This window comes from Hippopotamus amphibius, chromosome 7, assembly GCF_030028045.1.
Source record: "Hippopotamus amphibius kiboko isolate mHipAmp2 chromosome 7, mHipAmp2.hap2, whole genome shotgun sequence".
Taxonomy (NCBI): Eukaryota; Metazoa; Chordata; class Mammalia; order Artiodactyla; family Hippopotamidae; genus Hippopotamus; species Hippopotamus amphibius.
In genome coordinates, this window is record NC_080192.1 from 29,981,607 (window position 1) to 30,004,288 (window position 22,682).

General features: G+C 38.4%; 1 long non-coding RNA gene across 3 annotated transcripts; it reads right to left on the bottom strand.

The window, feature by feature from the left end:
• Window positions 1–2,302: 2,302 nt before the first annotated feature.
• LOC130857812 (uncharacterized) lies at window positions 2,303–21,704 on the bottom strand. Of its 3 annotated transcripts, none has more exons than XR_009054870.1 (4): window positions 21,442–21,704; window positions 8,738–8,863; window positions 4,279–4,322; window positions 2,303–3,897 (listed from the first exon to the last, which is right to left on the bottom strand). It is a non-coding gene; the product is annotated as an uncharacterized LOC130857812 (long non-coding RNA). The 3 variants fall into 3 exon arrangements; XR_009054871.1 differs by having other exon boundaries at window positions 8,753–8,863; window positions 21,442–21,703; XR_009054869.1 differs by lacking the exon at window positions 8,738–8,863 and having other exon boundaries at window positions 21,442–21,702.
• Between the last annotated feature and the right edge of the window lie 978 nt (window positions 21,705–22,682).

Genomic DNA, 22,682 nt, shown 5'->3' on the forward strand with positions numbered 1-22,682 from the left:
CCAAGGCCTGGAAAGATCAAGTAACTCAAGCATTATGTAACTTGTCAGTACCAAAGCAAAGACTACCACCCAACTGATGTGTATGCCTTCAATTTTAGTGCTTTTTCTACCTTTTCAAACAGATTCATGCTAGGAAATATAATGCACACATTATTTTGTATTAAATTTTTACTTTTCCGTAAGTGGTAGTTTTATCACCATATTTCTGTCAGTGACTTATTCACCTTCTTATTCAACATATTCATTGGTCCCAAAAATGGGAATCAGTGAAATAGATCATGTCTCCACATATGCTGTGACCTCTTCTACAGGTTGGTTCATCACTTTTTCCTCTGTTTGTAATTTCCTTCCCCACCTTTTCATCTGTCTTCGTTAAGGTTCTCTATGGTTCAAATAATAGAGACACATTAACTCTCTAGCTTAATTAAAGGAGATAAAGTGGGATCTCATGAGGCACTGGAAATGAATCTGGAAAAATCATAAAGAAACATAGCAAATAGCAGCACTCACTCTCTCTTTCCCTCTCTCTCTCTCTCTCCCGCCCTCCTTTCCTTTCCTTTCCTTTCATCTCTGCCTCTTATAAAATCTTCACTCTTTTTTATACCTAGACCAGCCTTTCGTGCCTCTCTATGCACATGACAAAATACTAATATAGTCACCTTAAACTCTAAGTTAACCTGTCCTAACAGGTCCAACACCTGCTGCTAATTGCCAGGAAATTTAAAGTCTCAACTACAAATCTCAGGGAGAGAGAAACCAATTGACCATCTTGGATCAGGATATCAATTCAAATCAAAGCAATTGCGATTGGTGGGTTGAAGTGGAGATCTGTTTTGTTTTGCTTTCCCCTAATAAGTGCCTTGCCTGACAGAAAAGAGAGGAAATCAATTTAACAGAGAGAGACTAAGTCAGAATCTTCAATGTTTACTACATTCTACTACTGAAATCTTACATAGCTTTCAGGTCCAGTGTGAATGCACTCCACTGGCCAATCTTGCCCAGATGTGTGAACCAAATTTAGTTACTCCTGGATGTTGTGCCTCTGTCATACAATTCACTTCATTCATTCTTATTATACACTTTCGCTTATCTATCTTTTCCAACCATGTGATTCATCTTTGTGTCCCTTTAGACCAATACCATGAGATAGTTGTGTTGCATTGAATATACAGCACCCTGAAAGACTTAATAAAGAAAACCATCTTTCTTCCTTTGATTTTTTTTAGGGGTTTCTAAACATTTATGATGCTCTCATTACTGCCACAATTATTTATTGAGCGTATATTAAGTTTTAGGCACTGTGGTAGACACTATATTCATAGTGATGAACAAAGTAGACTGCCCATATGAACCTCTCTCTCTTTATTGTAGAATTAAGTAGTCAAGCAAGTAAATATAAAGTTATAAATTATGATTAGTGATATCAAGAAAATATAGGGTACCATGTCAGTATAATGAGGGGACCTAATTTAAACTGAATCTTCAGAGGATTCTTTCCTGATTAAGCAGTCTGTCATGTGTGATGTAAAGGATAAGTAGAAATCTACCAGGTGAAGAGTGCTTGTAGAAGAAAGGGGAAAATTTTTCCAGGAAAAGGGCAATATGTATGAGGGCCCCAAAGAAGGAAGGAATTTGATGCATCTCAAGAATGACAGAAGGTCAGTATGTGTATAAAGTAATCAGCAATCAGATGAAAGGAACAAATTGGCTGAAGAGGTATGCCAAAATCAGCTTATAGACAGGACACCGCTTGGTGTTTGATCCTGAAAGAAATGGAGTGCTGCTGGAATGCTTTAAACAGGACAGGATTGTGATTCAAATTTGAATTCTTAAAAGAGCACTCTAAATTCAGAGTGGAAAATGGATTAGAAAGAGGAGACATCGCAAAAATGGAAGCAAAATGTAAGAAGTTCTATAAGAGAAGTGGCACATACGTATAAACTCTCTGATGACATCTTTCTCTACTTACACTGCTACATTTCCCTCTCTGTCTTCACCTTCAGGACTGTTACTCTCAATGACTTCCTTTCTACCTCCTCTGTGGCTGAGCCATGCCTTCCTCTTCTTGACATTCCTGTGTCTCTCTTCCGTCGTCTCCTAAGGCAATCTTCTGTCCTTAACAACACCTGTATTTCTCTCTTTTTGGAATGTCAATCAACCTCAGTGTAGTCAAAACTTTTTTGTTGATTCATAGACTTTTATGAATTGTGACCGATTTGAAGTACAACTGGTCACTGTCGTATTTAGGAATTATTTAGGAAAATTTTTCAAAATATAGATTTCTTAGCTTTACTTCCAGAAACTCCCAATAAGCTGGCATATGGTGATCTAAGACATTTATATTTTTAATAGTTCCCTGAACAAAACTAATGATCATCATGTTTGGGAAGCTTCGTTATTAGACTGTTGTCAAATTCATATCAGAGTAACTTGGTTATGAAAATCTTTTACCATCTCTTAAGTTTCCAAGAGGCCACTGAAGAGGCATGTTGGAAATTCAGCTTTTGAAGTCATAATCCAGTCATTTGCCAATGATTTGTCCAAGGCTGGAAATATCCTATTCTTCAGTGACAACAGCTCACCAGTTATATGCCTGTCCTCAGTGACAGAAAATTATATCTCAGATATAAAATTACATGGCGGATTTTTCTAGATCCTGCAGCCACATTTTATTAACAATTTGATACTAGTTGTATGTAATCCTAATAGTAGCAATAAACATATTGATGCTGTGTCATATTAGGGAAAGGATTTCTTGACTTTTTTATTACTCACTTAAAAGGTTAAGATATCAGGTCATGTGAGAGAAATGAAAAATATAAGCTTATGTGATCTGCCTACGAGCAAAAAACAAGAGCAAATTCAAAAACTCTGAGCTCCCAAATCTCCAATCTTCTGTTTCTCGCCCAGAGCCGTACTGCCTCCCACACTGCACATGTTGTAAACTCTGTGTGGCCCATCTGTTAAGGAGTTTGTTTTCCAAATTTGCAGGGGCTTGGCACTTCTGGACCAAGTATCAGAACTAAGTGTGACATAGATTTTTACCTTTTTAATAATTTTTCATTTCAAGGACGGTGGTGTTGGAAAGGGTCCGGGAAATGGAAGAAGTAACCCTTACACACAGAAGCAGAACCGCGAGGGTTAAACATCCTGGCTTAGGCAAATGTATACTTAACACCGCCATGATGACAGCAGTAGCAATGCTAAGGGTATATTGAGTTTCCAGGTTCAGTTGTGGGCTGAATGTGGGCACAATTTGGCATTTGAAATTAGGCAGATTCAGACCGTGATGTTTTCTCACAGTTAATGCAGAGACCATAGATAATAATTATGCTGCTGAGCCTACGGAGAATCTTTACGACTGATCCTCTATTAAACTGGCAAAACAAGAGGATAATGTCTCCAGCACTAACAAGTTGGCAGGGAAGTAGCTGGCAACTCCTCCCACTAATGTTCCATCTGTGCGAACCTTCAGTATGATCCAGGAGATTGTTTCCCCACACAGGTTGTGCCTGCAGTATTATCAAGAGAGAGCGAAACCAAGCGGAGATATCTTTATTGTTTTTGCAAGTCACTGCCGTTGGAGGGGGAGCAGTGCATGGGACTGGACGCTAATGCTCTTATGTCATTCTAAGCAGAAGTATTTATGCAGGGCTGTCAACAGGAAAATAACCATTTCTGAGTGCTGACTTGTTGTCCCAGTGACATAAACGTCACGGAACAAGAAGAGTTTCTAACCAGGATTCATTTGAGAAAAGCCTTTTGTTTCTTCTCATGGAAGCTTGGAAAAGCACTTTTGTTTAAAAATGCCTTCTGTTGATTGCGAACACAGTCCACGGTACTTTCCCAGCCTTGACTCTCCTCCAGCATCCTTGGTCGGTTGGCTCAGATTTTGCTCTAACAGCACAGAGGGGAAGGAAGAAAGGCTTGTGAATGCGAAGGGAGGGCACAAACCAGCTGAGGCAAATCCTAACTCTCCTCCCTGTAGTGATGTCTGTCATACACTTCCGACGCCACCCGGGAAATAGTCCCTGGATGGTCCAGGCAGAAGTAACATCTGCCTCCTCTGAACTCCTAAGCATTCATTTGATATTTAACATGTACTGCCCGGTTTTAGAAATATTGAACTGCATGGCTTATTTTTCCTTTTATATCATCCACAGTGCCTAGAGCAGGGCCTCATTTAACACACTTTGTATCATGACATGACTAAATAAGTAGATTCTAAGCTATCCTCATTGAAAACCATAGACAGGGAAACATCATGGGGTTACTCACCAAGGAGGCACATCACCAACGCCTCGCCTCATCCTCAGTGGACCCTATGGAATAAAAGGTAATAATAGCTAATATTTTGATGCTTTTATGTACTGGGCTGGTTGCAAGCACTTTATATGCTTAACCCATTTAATTATCACAGTAGGAAGTAGCTATTTTATTATTTCCATTTTGCAGACAAAAAAACTAAGGCCTCAAAGAGTAGAACTTTTTTAGGATCTTACAACTATTAAGTGGAAATGTTGAGATGTGAACTTGAGTAATCTGTCTTCGAAGCTCAAGTTCTTAAACACTATACCTGCTGCCTCTGGACTGATTTCCTAAATGTCTACAAGGGACATGAATATACCATTTTTACATCATCTCTAAGACTAAAATTTAGAGGAGGCAAACTTTTTAATGACCTGCTTTCTCATGTGTTCTCCTTCATGAAATTCACTCTGAATACGTATTAGGAGTTTGAAGAAATCCAGGAAGTTACTTCCTTCCATCTTCTCTTGGTTAATTCATACCCATACTCCCACCCTACATGTGTTCATTCCCTTCCTACTCCTCCAAACAAGGCAGAGACAAAGAACTATAAAATATTAATGCCACCAGAGACGTTAGCAAAGATCAAGGTAATGCCGAGACCAGCTCGGCGACTCGAGGCGAGTGACGGGTGCCGCAAGCTTAAAGAAAACACAGACACAGATTTAAGAGAAAGATGGGACCGGGGGACTCAAGACCTCTAGGATCAAGAGCCTTGCTGATTGATCCCACCTTGCTTTTATTGAGTTCTTGGCATAGCCTAAGGGTCTAACACTCCCAGTTTAGTCCCACAAACAAGGTTATCTTTGAAGTAAACAAACAAAGGCCTCACATGACTGGGGGCAATGATCTTTGTTTGCCTCCTGGGTCCGATTTGAGCTGGGTGTGGATTTGAGCTGGGCCTGGAGAGCAAAGCAGCCCTGGGGGCAGGAGACCTCTCTCAAAAGGATTAAGGGTCTGTGCCCCACCCCTGTTGGCCCCTCTGCGACTGTGCCTGTCTTAGGTTGTTCTTCCCCTGAGGAATCTTACCCGTCTGTGGCTAACCAGCTATCCTGCGGGGCCAAACAGGGTGATATGAGGTGTGCAAGTGAGAAAGGGGCTGCGCCCCCAGAGAGGGTTATTTCCACGGTAGCCGATGCCCCCATGTCTCCACTCCCAGCACCCTTAGTTCCTCCGCTACTCAAGCAGGACATCTTGCATCCAGTTGCTCGGCCCACATACTTTAATTACTTTTAGTAACATTTTCAAGGTTTCAGAAAGACTTCTGAATGTTTTCCCACAAGGTAATTCTTCCTCCTCTGAAAGGGTCCATCATCACCTGATTCATCTAGCAACTTTTGTTCATCCAAACATGGTCTTAGTGGAGTGTTTCCTTACCTGTAGGCAGCTTAGGTGTCTCCCACAGTTCTTTGTTCATAGCTACTTCATAGTGATTATCTTTTTAGAAGACTGTTATTTATTTGCACTTAAATCTCCCATCCTAAGCTGTAAATTCTTTGAGAATAAAGACTAGGTAGCTCTGTGCATTGTAGCAGACACTTAAAATGGATGTTTTAAATGAATTAATGAATCCAATACAAAGCCCCTCATCTTATAGAGGAGGAAACTGCAGTGCAGGTGGAAACGTAAAGTGACTGCTCATGATCACATAACTACTCAGTGGAAAAGCTGACCTCAAGTTGGCTGTACTTTCCATTAGGAACGCCAACTTGTCCTCCCCAGCCTAAATCAAACCTGACCTCCTTAATACCTGAAAACAATAGCCCAGCACTAATAGCTATCTCCTTTGAATCTTATAATGCTTATAATCTATAATACTCACTTAGCTCTTCTGTTACTGCCCTGTATTTTAACCTAGGTGTTGCATGTGTGTGTTTTACTTCTCTCTGCCTGGATTATAATTATGTGAAAGTTAGGAATGCACCTATTTTTTCTTTTCACAGTACTTTGATTGAGTGTTTGCACTTGGCAAAATTAGGAACTGATCATCGTGTCCACTCTCACCACTTCCATCACCACCGTTAACTCCAGCACCAGGCACCTCCTCAAGTGCCAGCCTTCTGTTTCCAACTGTGTGCAGAGTTCTGCATCTCCGTGTCTCCCCTAGAATCTTCACAGCACTCCTCTGGAGCATTACCAATGGTCACGAAACTAAAATCAGACCATTCTGAGGCTGGGTTAAGTGGGCTTATTGTTTTCCCTTGAAAGATCTCTGTGGAATGGCAGGGGATAATTATCCTGGATAAAGATCTTTTTTTGTTGTGCAAGTTACAGATACTTTTCAGAATATTTTGAGTAAGACTGTCTGGAAGTGCTGGAAGTTCTCAGGGCCTGGAGGAGCCAGATGACAAAGCTGTCAGAAAGCAAAACAGTTACTTTGCCAGTTTCCCATTTTCTTTCTCTGTCCTTCTCTCCCCCCTCCCACCCTCCCTACCTCTTTCTCAATCTCTCTCTATCTCTATCCCCCTCTCTACCTCAAGGAACACGTGGTCTTTCCTCTGCATGGCTGCTTTATCATCCTTTCTCTCCAGATCTGCTGTCTTTGTCTGCCTGTATACAGGACAGTTGTTGCCCTATACCGCCCAAATACACTCATTCAAGTAACAGGCATCTCTGAATCCCAATTCCAGGGTCCTGAAAGAGCCAGGAATATTGCACCAACTTGGGTCAGGTGTTCCCCCACTCCATGGTCCGTTCAGCCCCAGGAGTTATGGTCATGTGGAAAAGACATGAGTTTATACCATCTGATGTGACCTCTGCTGGACACCGTGGAGAAATAAAGAGATAGAAAGGAGAAAAGTTACTTTCAAAAACTTAATAGTAAGCTACAGAGCAAGACTAAAGCTTTTTTTTTTATAACCTCCATTATCTTTCCTGAAATCAAGGAAAATAGAAAGTGTCATCATTAGTCGGTCAGAAAAATGGAAGAAGAACTCTCATTATCGTCCACAATATTTCACCATTAGCCACATCTCAAAGATTCTATCAGTGCCCTCTCTTTTATCCAAAGCAAACTTCTTCACTTAGGATGGAGAAAATAGGGAAAAGAGGTAGCATCTCTTCAAGCTCCCTATAACACCTAAGATGTGGCCACTTAGGATGTGGCCCCCAGCTTCTAGGGCTCAACACAATTATTGTATCTCTAAGCATCACAACAACATTCCAAGCAAATAGGTAAATGAAGAGATAAGAAAGACATGCTACCTATATTTTAAGGATATTTATCAGAGATTCCATATGATAATTCATTATCTTATGGGTCAGATCTAGTCACACGATCACACTGAGATACGAAAAGGGTGAGGATATGTAATCCTTTAACTGGTCAACATTGTGTCCAGTTAAGAACCAGGAATCCATTCATCTATAAAAAAAGAAGGGCAAAATGATATTTTATAGCTCATTAATAGTCTCTGCCATAACCTTTAGTTCTTGCCCTCAATCTGTTTCACTTGTTCATAGCTTTTGATCCTGACAATTTTTCCTACCTATTTTAAACCTTATCCTACCCTTGAATATTATGGTACTGAACTATGCTTACACTCTTTCCCTTCTGATTACTTTTCTAACTTTTCTACTTTACTCAAGTCCTCAATTTCTTCCTACCCTTTAAGTGTCCTAAGGGCTCTGTCTTTTCCTCTTTGTTATCTGCTTTCATCCACTGCCACCATTTTAATCATCAACACTATTTTCTAGCTCGCTCTCTCTTCTAACTTCCAGGAACATACTCTAGAGCGTTTGCTGATCATTTCTAACTGACTATCCCACCAATTAAAAACTCCAGAAATCTAGTCAGATCTAAGAAAACAATTCAAAATGCAATTCAGAGAAGTTTCTGCAGGGAAATTCTGACTCCCCTCATCAGGTAAGGTTGCTCAGTATACACCTTCATTATACCCTGAAGTTCTTCATCAGGCTTACAACAATTGTAAAAGTTTGACTTGTTTTAATTGTACAATGATTTGTTCAATGTTTGTGCTTCCTACTAGCATACTAGGTCTTAAGAACAAGAAAAATATCTGTCTTATCATTGTACTATATTTCCAGTAATTCACACAGGATCTGCCACACAGCAGTCATTCAGAATAACAAATGGACAAGCCAGTGAATGAATAAAAATATCATTTGGTTTACTTCCCGAAGTCCTCCTGGGGTGACATTACCTTGGTCCTCAGTGTATTCCCTGATTTTTTAAACAGACTAAGAATGGGGTTTTGCTCCCGGGTGGAATCAACTCCCACATTCACTATATCCACACACCAAATAATTTCAAAGACAGAAACAAAGACCATAATATATGGAAGAGTTGTGTCAGCTAGTCCAGGGCTAGGAGACCTACATAAGAAGCCAAATTACACTCAGAAAATTATTTGATGACCACACAATCAGAACAAGGGGGCATAGTCAGATGATTCAATATTTAGTTTACCCAGGATATACTGACATATCAGTCTTCATAATAAGGATAATTTTGAAGATGAGGCCATAGTACTTGAAATATGTTGACTTATACTTCTTTTCCCTTGCACAGTCCTTAAGATTAAAAGGTTTGAGTCTGAAAAAAAAAGAAAACATTATTACCTACATTTGGGGACTATTATAAGGATTAATAAGTATATAAAATATTTAGTGCTATTTCTCACATTGAGTAAGCATTCAATAATTGGAAGTTATTGCCCCCCTCCTCATACCCAGGCTTCTGTGAATGATCAATCTCTTTTTAAATTAACCTATTTCTTTAGATAAGTAAAGTTAAATCACGGTCCACTTGGTCAGGGAATCCATTTTTTGTATCTCTGTCTGATACATTGTGTGTTGATTTAATAGTTTAACTTTTAGTGGCTCTTTTTTCTAGAACTCAGATCTCTCTAGGCCTCATTAATCTATTATACAAAAAAAATCATATTAATAATAATAATAATTTACATTTCCTAGTTTCTGTCCCCATTCACTAATGAAAGACCTCCAACTCCCAAGAGAGCTCCCTCTACCCACCCAAATACTTCTGAGAGTCTCCAGGGTCAGTCTCACATGGGCTGAATCAGTATTTCTGCTGCAATGAATGTTTTTCCTCTTTTTCTCTATATTTTCTTCCTCTTTTCCTTTATTTATGGTCTTAGCTTGGCTTCTCTCTTTCAATAATCAACTTAGCCCAGCAGCAAGACTGAGAATAAAACCCTACTGTGTTCTCCATTTCGCTTTTCCAGATGCACTTTCACCGTCATCTCCTTCCTCTTCAGCCAAAACACCAAAAAGCTCACGTACTTATCACCACATGCCCATGGATCTCAGGTGGGCAGGGGTACCTGACCCTGTAATCCTAATCCCTACTTAGATTCGATCAGGACATCCTGATGACTTATTTATATTCTTTTTAAGTTGTTGGGTCCCACAGCAATGTAGTTTCTATCCACTTATAATTTCAAATAACGCTCATTGTGTGGTCTATATTTCTGATAATGGTATCAGGCTCAAAAAATTCAGAGTAGTCTCACGTCCTTTCTTTTGTTTCTCACAATCAATTCCAATTACTGCAGATTTTACCTCCATAATCTCTCTTGTTTTTATCTCCTTTCTCAATTTCACAGCTGCCAGCCAAGGTGAACCATTAATTACTCTTGCCTGGAATGCTGAAAAGTCCTCCTAATTTGTCTTTTTGTCTCTCCCCTTACCTTCCGTCTACACAACAATTTTCTGACCTACAGAGTTTGAATACTGAACTAAATCTTGCAGCTCTAAAAGCCACTGAGTCCATAAGAATCAAGTTAAACTTTCTAGACATTTGCCTGCAGTTTATATCATTTCCTTCCATTTTTGGTAAATCTGATGAACTAGGTCAGTTGTTTTTTTCGAGTTCAGGTTGAAAACAAATTGTTAGAAGCCAAGCTATACTTGATTTTTGAAAACCAAAACTAAATGTTCCAGATTTCAAATACAGAAGTTACAGAGAGGTACACCAATCAAAGGGACTGCTATAGGATTTTATCTTAAATAGAAGAAAGTTAAGCCTGAGAAATAGTTGGAATTATCCGTAACCAATTATGGGCAGCTGCCATAGTATCAAAGCAAAAGTAATATGAGTGACATACTCCCCCAAACTATAAGCCCCATGAGAGCAAGATGGTATCTGCCTTGTATCCTTAGTGTCTAGACATAGGGCCCAATACATAGTTCACACCAGATAATTATTTATTGAATAGATAAATGAATGAGTGTCTTTTCAAAATACAATTCCAATAATTGATAATACTTATAAATGGAAAGCTTCTTGAGAGCAGAGGCAGTATGCTGTTTATATTTTTATACCTATCAAGACACTGTGCAGTACTTTTCACAGATAAAACTTTCTAAAGGATTGAAATTATTGATTTTTTAAAAAATTTATAGGTGTATTAATGTATATCACCAAAGGAAATATTGCTCTTGGCATGGCAATGCATAACAGAATCTGGAAATGGAAGAAAAAGCCATAGAAGTTGTAAAGCCTTTAAAGTAAGGACTTCTCAATAAATTCCTTTACAACTTGGCCAGAAAACTTTTAAATACATGCGGTCACTCAGGGAGAAGCAAACAATCCTTCTCCGAAGGAATTCCCTCTAAGAAGGGAGGTAGTAACAACTTCCAAGCTTTGTTCATACCATCTTCAAACTTTTCACTGCTCCACTGTTAAACTTTAGAACAAAGAAAAGTAGCCCTTCTTTCTCTCAACGAGAATAGAAGGATTACAGGTGAAAAGAGGTTTGCCAGAATTAGTGTCAGATGACAAGGTAGTCACTAGCTGAGTGCCTTGAGGAAGGTCATACACATTTCATAGCTGAAATGTCATATCTATCAAATGGGCTGATAATATCAGCCCTATCCTCCAAAAACGATTGTTCAGAGATAAAAGGTCATGTATGTTAAAGTGCTTTTTAAAACATGAAATGGATAAAGATATTTTATACACACACATACACACACAGACACACACACTTGAATATTACTCAGCCATAAAAAATGAAATTTTGCCATTTGTGAAAACATGAATGGATCTAGAGGGTATTATGCTTAATGAAATAAGTCAGACAAGAAAGACAAATACTGTGTGTTTTCACTTACATATGGAATCTATAAAATTGTTTTATTTGTTTTAATGAATGAATATAACAAAACAGAAAGTGACTTACAGATATAGAGAAGAAACTGGTGGTTACCATAGGGGAGAGGGGAGAGGGGAGGGACAAGACCGGTGAAGAGGATTAAGAGGTCCAAACTACTAGACATAAATAAGTTACAAGGATGTAATATATGGCACAAAGAATATTGCCAATATTTTATAATAACTTTGTATGGAGTATAATCTATCAAAATATTGAATCACTGTGTTGAAACTAATATAATATTGTAAGTAAACTATACTTCAAGTGGAAGAACAAACATGAAATTAGGTACGTGTTAGGTATTATAATTGCTTCTGCTGTTCTTGTTAATGTTTTATACCTTGGGGACTCTGGTTTGAATTATGAGGATACCTGAATATCAATAATCACCTGAATTCACAACTGGAAGCTGTGGCTTCCCAATATGGCTACAAAGCATGCTGTAATAATGAAATTCTCTAAACAAATATTCAATTTGGGACACACTCATCCACATAATTCCAGGTGCAACTTCAAAAGAATCTCCAGGGAGCAGAGGTAATTAAAACTATTTTAATGAAGCAAGAAAAATAAATATCAAAAAAGACCATAGGTATTGCACAGAAGGAAAAGAATGGGAAGAGAAATGAGTTGTACGTCCAGGATACTGGATACTCCCAATTATATTAAATAGAAAAACAATTCCAACCTCACACCCCCTTGATTATCCTGTAAAGTAATATGGCATTCTGATTTTGTTATTAAAAAACTCAATCACCTACTCCAAGACTAATCTCTTAGTTCATCTATGTTCTTTAATCTGTCATTCTTTATCTCTAGTAGTGTTTTCCCTCTGTCCTTTTATGTTTCACAATTTCACTCTTTCATAAATAGTTCAGTTTTATTGTCTTTTATTTCTTGCTTAAAATTTTTTCTGTTTCATGCTATCTTATTGTATCAATTTTTCCATTTTCTCTTATTACCCATCATTTTTAATTTCCACTGCTTTTGATCTGCTCTTTACTTCTCTCCATTTCATTTACAGACTGTTCTGATGTGTCTGCCTTCTATTGATGTCTCCTCTGTTGTTTCCTCCATTTTTCTCTTTCTCAATCCTACCCGTCTGTCTTATATTTTAATATTATTTTTTAAACATGGGTGGGTGGCCTTAAAATATTGCAGGAACAATTTGTTACTAGGATATTTAGGGGGAGTAAAACCACAGAAAACATTTATTCTAATGAGTATTTCTGTGAGTGTGTGGGGCAGATGGTTGCCTCAAATCACTAGGTGGCAGTAGTCCAGATCTGATTCTAATCAGATGTCTGTGCCCCTCCTCCTTCTTCCTTAATGTTTATGTCCTATATATGGTTTTTTATTCAAAAATTCATTCGGTTCTCTGCAGCATCTACTTTTGAAATCTAGGACATGTCACATCAGTTCTCAAAAATAACATAACTTAACACTTAAGGGTTTATGACTGCTGATTTGAGCCTGAACTGGGGAGAAAATGGTTTGGTTGATTGGCTTTATTTGCATGGGGAAAAAAAAAGAGAAGTAAATTTGAAGAACTTAATATATAAATGTGATAATGTATAAAATTCCAAATACCAATCCACATATTTATTTTGTGAAGTAGAATGTATTATGAGCATTTCATACAAGCATACCATTCAGGATCTCTGAATCTTGATTTATTAGATAATTTGAATAACCCACTTTGTATTCTGTTGAATATGTAATGCACACCTGCTGCTTTTTGTCTCCTTTTTCTTTTGCAACCTGGCCCTGCTCTATTTACTAACTAGGAAACTTTAGACTCATTATGAAACCTCACTGTGCCTTAGTTTTACCCATCTGTAAAATGGGAATATTAATGATACATACCTCATGGAGTTATTTAAAGTTTGAATGAATTAATATATGTAAAACATTTAGAACAGTAACTGGCATATAGTAATTTTTAATGATACCTATTATTTATTCAAGATTTCTTTAGACCACCTATTATTTCTAAGCATTACAAAGGATAAAGATTAAGTGGGAACTGTTCCCTGTAACTTATAAATAAAGCAATCACATAATTACAATACAGTATGGTTAAGGTGATGGGGGAGGAAAAGCACAGAATTCTCTAGAATGAAATAGGACCGAGTGACTCAGTGTTGGATATGAGAAGCAGAGAGGGAAATCCTCCCAGGTAAAGTTACATGTTGTTTGAAACCCAAGAATGAGAAGGTTTGACTGGATGAATCGTTGGGAAGAGAAGGTTGAGAAAAGTGTTTCTGGGAAAAAAATGAACATACGCCCTTCCTGCAGGTGTGACTAAGAAGGTAACACTAGCTTTACTCAAGAATTAGGCCAGGTCTTTTCTTAATGCTCCTAGGGATCTGTGAATAATTCATTTTCATTCTCTATAAAGCAAAAGAGAAGTCATTTCAAGGGCCAAGAAGAAGCTATTATATAGCCTGAACTACTGAAGTATGACTGTGAAATAATGAAACAGATTTTTAAACAAAATGTGGCATGAATCTCTTCTCAGATAATATGCTGATCTCCTCCCTATAAAATGCTACTAAAATCTGAATAAGGAATGCATTCATGAATTATATTTTCAAGGAGTGTTGATGGGTTTATACTGAGTCATCAATTATTGTGTCCTTCGGGCCAATTGTGTGAATTTGCAGATCAGCTTGATATGGGATGGGAGAAGGGCACAGTCTGGAGCTGGGCACATAATGAAGCCATTGAACATGAGAGCAATAAAAGCCTGGATTTTTTTTTTTTTTTTCACAATCAACTGACCTTAGGTTTTACTCACTGAAATGGGATCACCAAGAATGGGAGCTAGAAGGAATGAGTTCCCCATGACTTCTAGTCTCATAAAGATGTAGTCTTGATTTCCCAAATGGATAAAACAAACTTCCTATAGAATGCAAAACCTGAGCTGGCCTTGCCCTTTTTTAAAAGCAAACAGCAGAAATGTGGAACAACAGAAATGAGTTTAACCATCCAGAAACTGAGTCAGAAAACCACCTACATATCCTTGCAGGAAACATGTATTTCTGCAAGGCAGAGAATTGTGCACACTTTGTATGGTAAAATATGTAAGAAACGCCCCATGGGTCTGTGTGTGGATGCAGAGTGATTAAATTGAGCACTTACTCTAATTGCTTTCTACCATTTAGTCAAGTAGTGATTAAAATGGCAGCCATGCCATATGGGCAGGAAAAGGGTCAAGTGTATTCCTAGCTCTGGCTATGTCCTTCCAGTCTTCAACTCTTCTTTTTAGGTTCCTCCTTTTATGCATCTCCCTTTGTATATTAAACTATCAGACTTGAAAATACCAGAATTCCTCTCTCTCTCTCTCTCTCTCTCTCTCACCCTCAGGACCCAGATTTAGAAATTAAAGATGGTCAGTGACCCTAAGTAACTCCTTCCTGATCTACAGCAGTGAAGGGCTTCAGGGCTTCAAGTAATTGTGGGTGGGCTGAGATGAATTTGAGAGTAATATTCCCCCAGGCCCTGCCTACCAGCAGATATATGTTTCCCATAAAACACTTCACATCCTGAAGGTTAGCTATAGGCAACCACTTAAGAATTTTCCCCCTATGAAAAATTTACCAATCAAGAGTCTTATCCTTAAGGAAAGTCCCCTCTTTCAGTAATCTTAATTCAGTAATTACTCCCACACTTCTTCTTCCTCCTCCTTTTGTTTGGATTGTGGAAAACCCTTTCACCTCTTTGAGCAATTAGCACCACCTTGTTTTTCAGGAATTTCCTGAAATGGAGAGTGAGTAGTTAGTGATGCTACTCTTCTATATTTTAGATTTCTGCATCATACAGTGTGACATCCTGAAGTTACAAGACTGGTGCAGTTAGCAGAGATGTCTTCTTTCATTTCCTAAGCCTGATCATAGTATCTGTACTTCAAAAAGAAACTTATCACAGCAGTCATTCCCTTTTGATTGTTTTTCTTCTTTATTTCTAACTTGTTACAATGCCACATGGTTTTAGTATTATATCTCATAAAGCTCACGTATCATTAAATATTCCACAATGTTCATGTACAGCACACTGATACACATAGTGTATTATCTCATTCATGTTTCCACCTTTATCCGTTCTCCCATAACTATGTAATTATACCCTTACTATTTAAAATAAACCCATTCAACTATTCCTTGTCTTCTTCCTACTGACTTTGAGATGCATAGGTGTGGCTCCTTTTCCTATAAGGTTCCACTCAGCTTGGTTTTTAACTTATTTCTTTTTCCTTTTTCTCCAGACCCAATTTTTCTACCTTCCTTGGCTAACTATGTAGCTCCATCAATGATCTCCCTTCTTCTTTTTCATACCCCCAGTTCAGTCCCTTAGTATCTAAAAACAGACGTTTTCCTATCCATTGCAGCTCCACAACAAAGCTTTTGTAAACTTGTCCACTTTGGGAAGGAATCAAGGGAAACTCCAAACCAGTAGTGTGCATTAAAGGAAAATTTTTAGATATAGATTGAGTGAGAACATTATCTTATGATGTAATCAAAACATTTCTAAAACATCAGATATTGGATTTGGGATGTGGTAATTCAAAGATAAATGGCTAAAGGTAACATGGTAATGTGCATTTGCTTTGTGTGTGTATATGGTGCTGTATATTGGGTACTAAAGGCTAACCCATCTGCACCTAATACATTGGAGAAGTTTTTCAATAGTAGACAATCCACTGTTCCAACTTATTCCTCCACCTGGGAAAATCAATGTCCATCTCAAGCAATCTACTGCCCTATAATAGCAGTTCCATTCCAAATGAGGTTTGAACTTAGATACTTGACCTTTTTCTCTCTCTCTAGGTTTTTGGAAATGGCACTTTTACGATCATGATTTTTCCCCTGATCTCCTTTCCTCATGTCATGTAAGAACGTGAGTCTTTTAGTATGACTCGTTGAATAGTAAACAGAGCATCTTAGTAAACTGCAGTTTTTTCCTAATCAGAACATAAACCTGCTCTATAACATCTCTGTGAGACAGGACAAAGACAATGAAAATGGCCATTTTTACCGTGGGCTCTGAAGGAAAAGTATCTTTGTGCTTACTGAAAATTACACTACACTTCCTTAATATTTTCAGTCTAATCAGGTAAATTACAGCACTTCAATTTTTATCCCAGATCCTAAGTTAACTGAGAGAAAAACTGTCTTTAATCCCAAACCACCAGAGTCTGTTTCAAGCAGAAACTTCAGGACAGATATAGTCTTCAAGTAGTCTCTGTATTTCTTGGTAGAAAAGGGTACACAAGAAGAATAACCAAGCATCAAGTGCAGAGATGGCTTCTAAGAAGCCAACTGTGTTCAAGAGCAGACCTAAACTGGGCAGCTATTCTGAAATTAAATTCCAAGAGTCATTCCGGTCATCTTCTTTTGTCCAACCTCCTCCTCACCCTCTCAATCAGCCTCGAGGATTCTAAAACCTGACCAAGCAATTCTAGTAAGAACAAGCTCACCGTTTAGCTATGGGAGGAGAAACTAGCTTCCCTGGGCCCTCGCCCTATGGCATTTGCTTGGCAGCAGAGTTTCCAAGAATAGCTATTTCCTATGGTTTTCTCAGTTCCCACTCGCTAGGGAAACCAGGGAGTATAAACTTTTTTGGTTCTAAGGTTCAAGCATCAGCAAAATATTTGCCTTGAGTTTTAGCCAGCACCTTATTTCATCCAAATGAATTCCCAAATCTCAACTCACACAAACCAAAATGCCCACCAGACAGATCAGTAAGTTTCTATTCTGTAACATTAATAGAAAAAGAAATAATTAAAAGGAGGCTAAGTGACCTCCAGAAAGAGTATTCGGTTGAGTGGCAGACAGGGCAAGTTAAAGCTGAAAGCCAGTGCCTCAGTCTCAGATTAAAGTAATATTGAGTCACAATTGATGTTAATTGGTATTGAAGGGAGGTCTTTGAGCACACTTCTTTGACTAACAGAGAACTTTAAGAAGGAAACAGAGTATCTCTGAAAATTCATTTGTAATGGAAAATGAAAAGCAGGGCAGGGCACTAAGCAAAAAGTTCGTAGCATCATTCAATCCTAACATGTAAATTTTAGGAAATTTTTTTCGCCACTTGAGTCAAAATTAGAGTTACAAATGGAACACTTAGGAATGTCTCCTTAAACTGGGAGTGCAAATATGTTGTATATCTTTTAGTTCCTGATTAACCAACCTGAGCTTTCACCTGTCATATTGGCAGGAAGAGCACTAGAGAACCAACATAGTATAGCAGGAAGGAGCACAGACTCTGGAGCCAAATTGGTTCTGTATCCTCCTCACTCATTTGTGTGATCTGGAGGAGCATAGAAAGATTAGGTAATTTTCCCAAGATCACATAGTTACAGTCAAGATGGATGGCCTAGTTTCCAAACCCAACAGCCAGAGCAAGGGTCTGATTGCCTTAACTTCTGCTCACATTTTTTTGCCACACAGTACAGCTGTGGATAAGTAGCCCTAAGAACAGGACAGGTAAGGCTATGGACAAGTAGTTCTATCAGTCTGACAGATAAGGCAGCCCCCCACAGATCTAGGTTCCTAAACAGGCCACCATGGATACCTTGGGAGAATGACTTCCCTCCTCCAAGGCTGAGCCTTTGACGGCAATGTTGTGTTAATTTCCTGTGGCTGCTATAACAAATTACCATGAACTTGGTGGTTTAAAACAACAAAATCTATTTTCTCATAGTTCAGAGGCCAGAAGTCTGAAATCAGTTTTGCTGAACTGAAATCACAGGGTCTGTCAGCAGGACCATGCCCCCTTCAGAGGCTTGAAGGGAGAATCTATTCCTTGCTTTTTCCAGCTTCCAGTGACTGCCAGGACTTTGGCTTGTGGCTGCTTTCCTCCAGTATCTGCTTCTGGGGTCATAATGCCTGTTCCTCTTCCCTCTCTCTCTCTCTCTCTCTCTGTGTGTGTGTGTGTGTGTGTGTGTGTGTGTGTGTGTGTGTGAAATCTCCCTCTGGATCCTCTTAGAAGAACACATGTGATAGCATTTATGGCCCACCTGGATGATGAAGGATAATCTCCTCATCTCAAGATCTCCTCAAAACACAGAAGGCATAAAATCATTATTCACTTCCCCAACAATAGACGTGTCTGCTTGCCTGTCCTCCTGATCACAGGGTCGTACACAATATTTACAGTCTAGGGAAAATCTACATCTGCTTGCACTTCTATCTTGGGAAAATGAGAAGATTTTCCAGTGCCTCAAAAATTATTAACCCATCCAAAGATATCTAAGGTGACTCTTCAGCTTTTCTCTCATTAAAGCAAAGCAAGTAAAACACAGCTTTGTCTGTGCAACGCCAAAATGAATAAATAAATAAGTTCCAGTCTGTGCTGTGAGGTGGTATGAAAATCAGAGAACAGACTAAGGAGATTGCCTTTCCTTTCACTCTGCTATATTTTAAGGTAATTTTCTTCTTGCTCCCCATTGTAATCTACCAACACTTAGTTCCCCACCTTCATGGTCGGTATTCTCTTTCTTCTAGGTTTGTCCATTCAGTTTATATTATGGTTGGCATGTACGATTGGTAAGGAGAGAACCCAGAAGGCTGGGATTCAGAGCCCTGCTCAGCATTTTCCTAGCTATGTAGTCATGGACAAATTACAAAATCCCCTCTCCATACTTGTTTCTGATTTGTAAAATAAAAGCATTTGCTCATTGTCTATTTTGAAGATTAAATAAATCAATAAAGTGCTTAGAAATGTGTCTGAAACATACTAAGCACACAATAACTTTAGCTATTACTGTCCGCTTTCCCTTCCTTGTTCTTTCCATATAGAAAACTCTCATTCACTCATTCCCCCTTGTTCACGGAAGGCTTTGGCACATGGTTCTCAGGCTGCCTTTCTACTTCACGGCCAGGCCCACAGGACCTGAATCCATCCCTGCTTCTTTCCAGTGATTTTTCTGCACCTCAACCACATTCTCCAGTGGCCACTCTGGAAATTGGCAGCAGCCTAGCCAAGACCTGCATTGAAATCACCTCACCCTGACCACAATACCCCATTTCTTTCAGCTTTCTCTCTAGAGTTCCTATAAAATCAGTTTTTTGACCACATAATCATTTTGATCTCCATAAATTAGTAGTTAACTTTTCTTAGAAACTGCAGACATTATGGGATTTTATATTTTTTTAATTATGTGATTTTGTATTTTTTAATCCACAGGTAATTTAAAAACTCAATTATTATCATATGTAATATGCCCTAAAATATTTCAGTCATGAAAAGTGAGCCCTTATGCTCAAATAATTGGGAAACCTTGCACTGAAGTTACTAGTTAAGTCAAGATACAAACCAAGCACTCATTTTGAACTGTAGATCATCAGCTTGCAATGTCTCTATTTATACATTAGGAATTTTGCTTGCCATGTTGGTGGTCAATGGAGTTATATTCATAGTGAAATTATGTTCAAGGGCCTCTATAGCCACAAAAAATTACCCAGTATCACCTATCAGTAAGAGCTTCGCCTCAGAAAGACAAAAAGATAACTTCTGTTTTATCTGTGTTCTTGCCTTAGGCCCAAACCTAATTTTTCAGAATCTTAACCTTCAAAAATCTAAATTCAAATGTTAATGAGGAAATTCAAAGGTGACTGATGTTTAATGAGCATCAAAAATTTGTCTGTGTTTCTTTGATTGTTCCAGAATAATGTATTAATGAGGAGGTAGTGCAGTGTTAGTACATCAGAATTCACACTGCTGTATTTTAATTCCTGACCTGCCAGTCACCAGCTGTGAGACCATAGTCAAAGTAACCAAACTTTTCTTGCTTCAGTTTTCTCATTTGTAAAGTAAGGATATTATGGTATCTACTTAATGGGAATATTTTGAGGATTAATAAGTTAAAAGGTACTATTCTAGTACCTGACTCATAGGAAACACTCCATAAATGTTCACTATTTTTATTGCCATGTGTCATTTCAATAAGCAGGCCATTTGTCTGATAATACTAAAATTTTGTGTAGGTTTTTTTATGATCATATTTTTATCTTGGCTTTTACCTTAAATGTAGTTTAAGATTTTTCTCCTTAGATAAAAATTATATGGGAGGAGGGGGAACCTTATGGTCTTTTTTTTTTTTTTTTCCTTTTTTTAAGAACTTTTATTGAAATATAATTGACATACAATAAACTGTTTATATTTAGAGTGTACAATTCGATATTTTTTCTTATTAGTAATGTATATATGGCAATCCCAATCTCCCAATTCATCCCACCCCAACCCTCACTCCCACCCCCACTTTCCCCACTTGGAACCTTGTGGTCTTAATGTCTAAACTTTAGTGATACAACTGCAGGAATAGAATTCCTGATTAATTGTCTTTGAAATATGCATTTACACATGGGATATAAGCCATAAACTTCAAAGACTAAGAGTATATTCGAGACTGTATGTCTTGCCCCAGAAGAGTACTTTTGGAAGGAGTATTCCCTCATCAAACATTGGATGACACTGATAATAATTAGGATAAAAATATTAATAAAAATGTATACCCTCATATACATTTTTATATACCTCATGTTTATATATATTAGGTATACCTCATATATCTCATAAGCTTACAGTCTAGTAAGAGATAAAGATAACTAAACACACCTTTATAAAAAAACTGAAAAATATGTGATTGAATATATAGGGTTTTGGAGTATTTAAGCTTTCAAGTTTCGCTTAATTACAAATAAGCCATGTTGCCCATATTAAACAGTTTGACCACTTGTTTTCATGATTATCTTCATTTTAGACTCTTTGTTTACTAACAAATTTATCTTTCTGCCATCACTACCTGAGACCAAGCAAATGTGTTCCATTCTAATTCCCTTGATGAAGTTTTAGGGTCAAAAAAGGTTAATCTACTAGTTAACTTGCTCTTTTAAAGAAATTAAACACAGAAGGATTCAGTATTACACAGTATAAGTACATAACCCAGAGTCCCCTTACACAGGACATAATTAAGTCCATGTATCCTCCTTACCAAATCAGTGCCCAGGAAGAGAAGAAATCCCAGCAGACGATTGGTGTGAACTTAAATCAGTTCAACGTCAAATTCTGCATCCAAGATAGGGCTTGCCTTTCAGTCAGTCACAGCACCGTGCCGTGCATTTTGACACCAAAAGCAGAAAGTCAGAGAACATACTTAAGTCTTTGAAGGCTGCTGATAAAGTAGAAGTGTCTCATCTGAGTCATTCCTCTGTGATGTGTCGAGAAATTGAGGATGTTTCCCAAGGTGCTAAAGGATGTGGAAGTCATTCTCCCACCCACTAGGTGTGGGTGCAGTGCTGTATGGCTGATGCATCACTGGGTGAGGCTGGGTTGTGATGCAGCATAAGCAGAGTTCCAGCAATGCAATTGCTTGGGGTGGACACAATTCAACCCCATGTCAGGATTATAGCACTCCGTAGTGGCTCTCTCTACTTCCCAAGGGCAGAAATCAAAGAGGCTGGTAGAATGCAGGCATTGGGGATGGGAGGGTGGGAGTGTGGGGGAAGGAAGTAACCATCTCCCCTTCATATTCACGGAGGGGTCTAGAAGAGAAATGTATGTGAAATGAATTATACATCTCAACCTCCTTCACTCTTATCTGGGGTGAAGAGACTGCTTTTTCATACAGCTGCCTGGGCTAATCCTCCACACTCCCACAGTCTTCTCAGTCTACTGCCTGAGTACCTTTGAAGCCAGGATTTAAAACCCTAAAAATAGAAGCAGGATTACTGGCAGCAAACTGCTGAAGAAGGTGGGGGGGGGAGGGGGCAGGATGTACAGCGGCATGAGAAGGGATGAATGGGGCGGGGAAATGTCAATTTTTAAAAGAACCGGTAAACTCCAATCTAGGACAGTATTTGAATAAATTTGACTTCTCTTTTTCCTGACTGTCAGAAATTTTGTGGATTTTCACAATTAGAAATTACATCCAGTCAATTTAAGTCTTTATAAAATGTCCTGTTCTCTTCCACCAATTGAATTCATCTCTGCATCACTGCTAAGGCAGGCTTATGATATCCATCCACTAATTCTGCTGGCTCATTTCTTGCCAAGGGTTTTCTGGTTGACAGACCTACTCTGTCTACACTTCTAAGATTGCACGCACCATCAAGAGGGTTAATCACTGCCCTGGAGAGTGACCTGGCAAGGCACATGCTGGTTGAACAGGCAAGCCACTTTATAAATCCAGGCCTTCTAGATTAGCATGGAGAAAAGGCTAATAAATGTATTTTA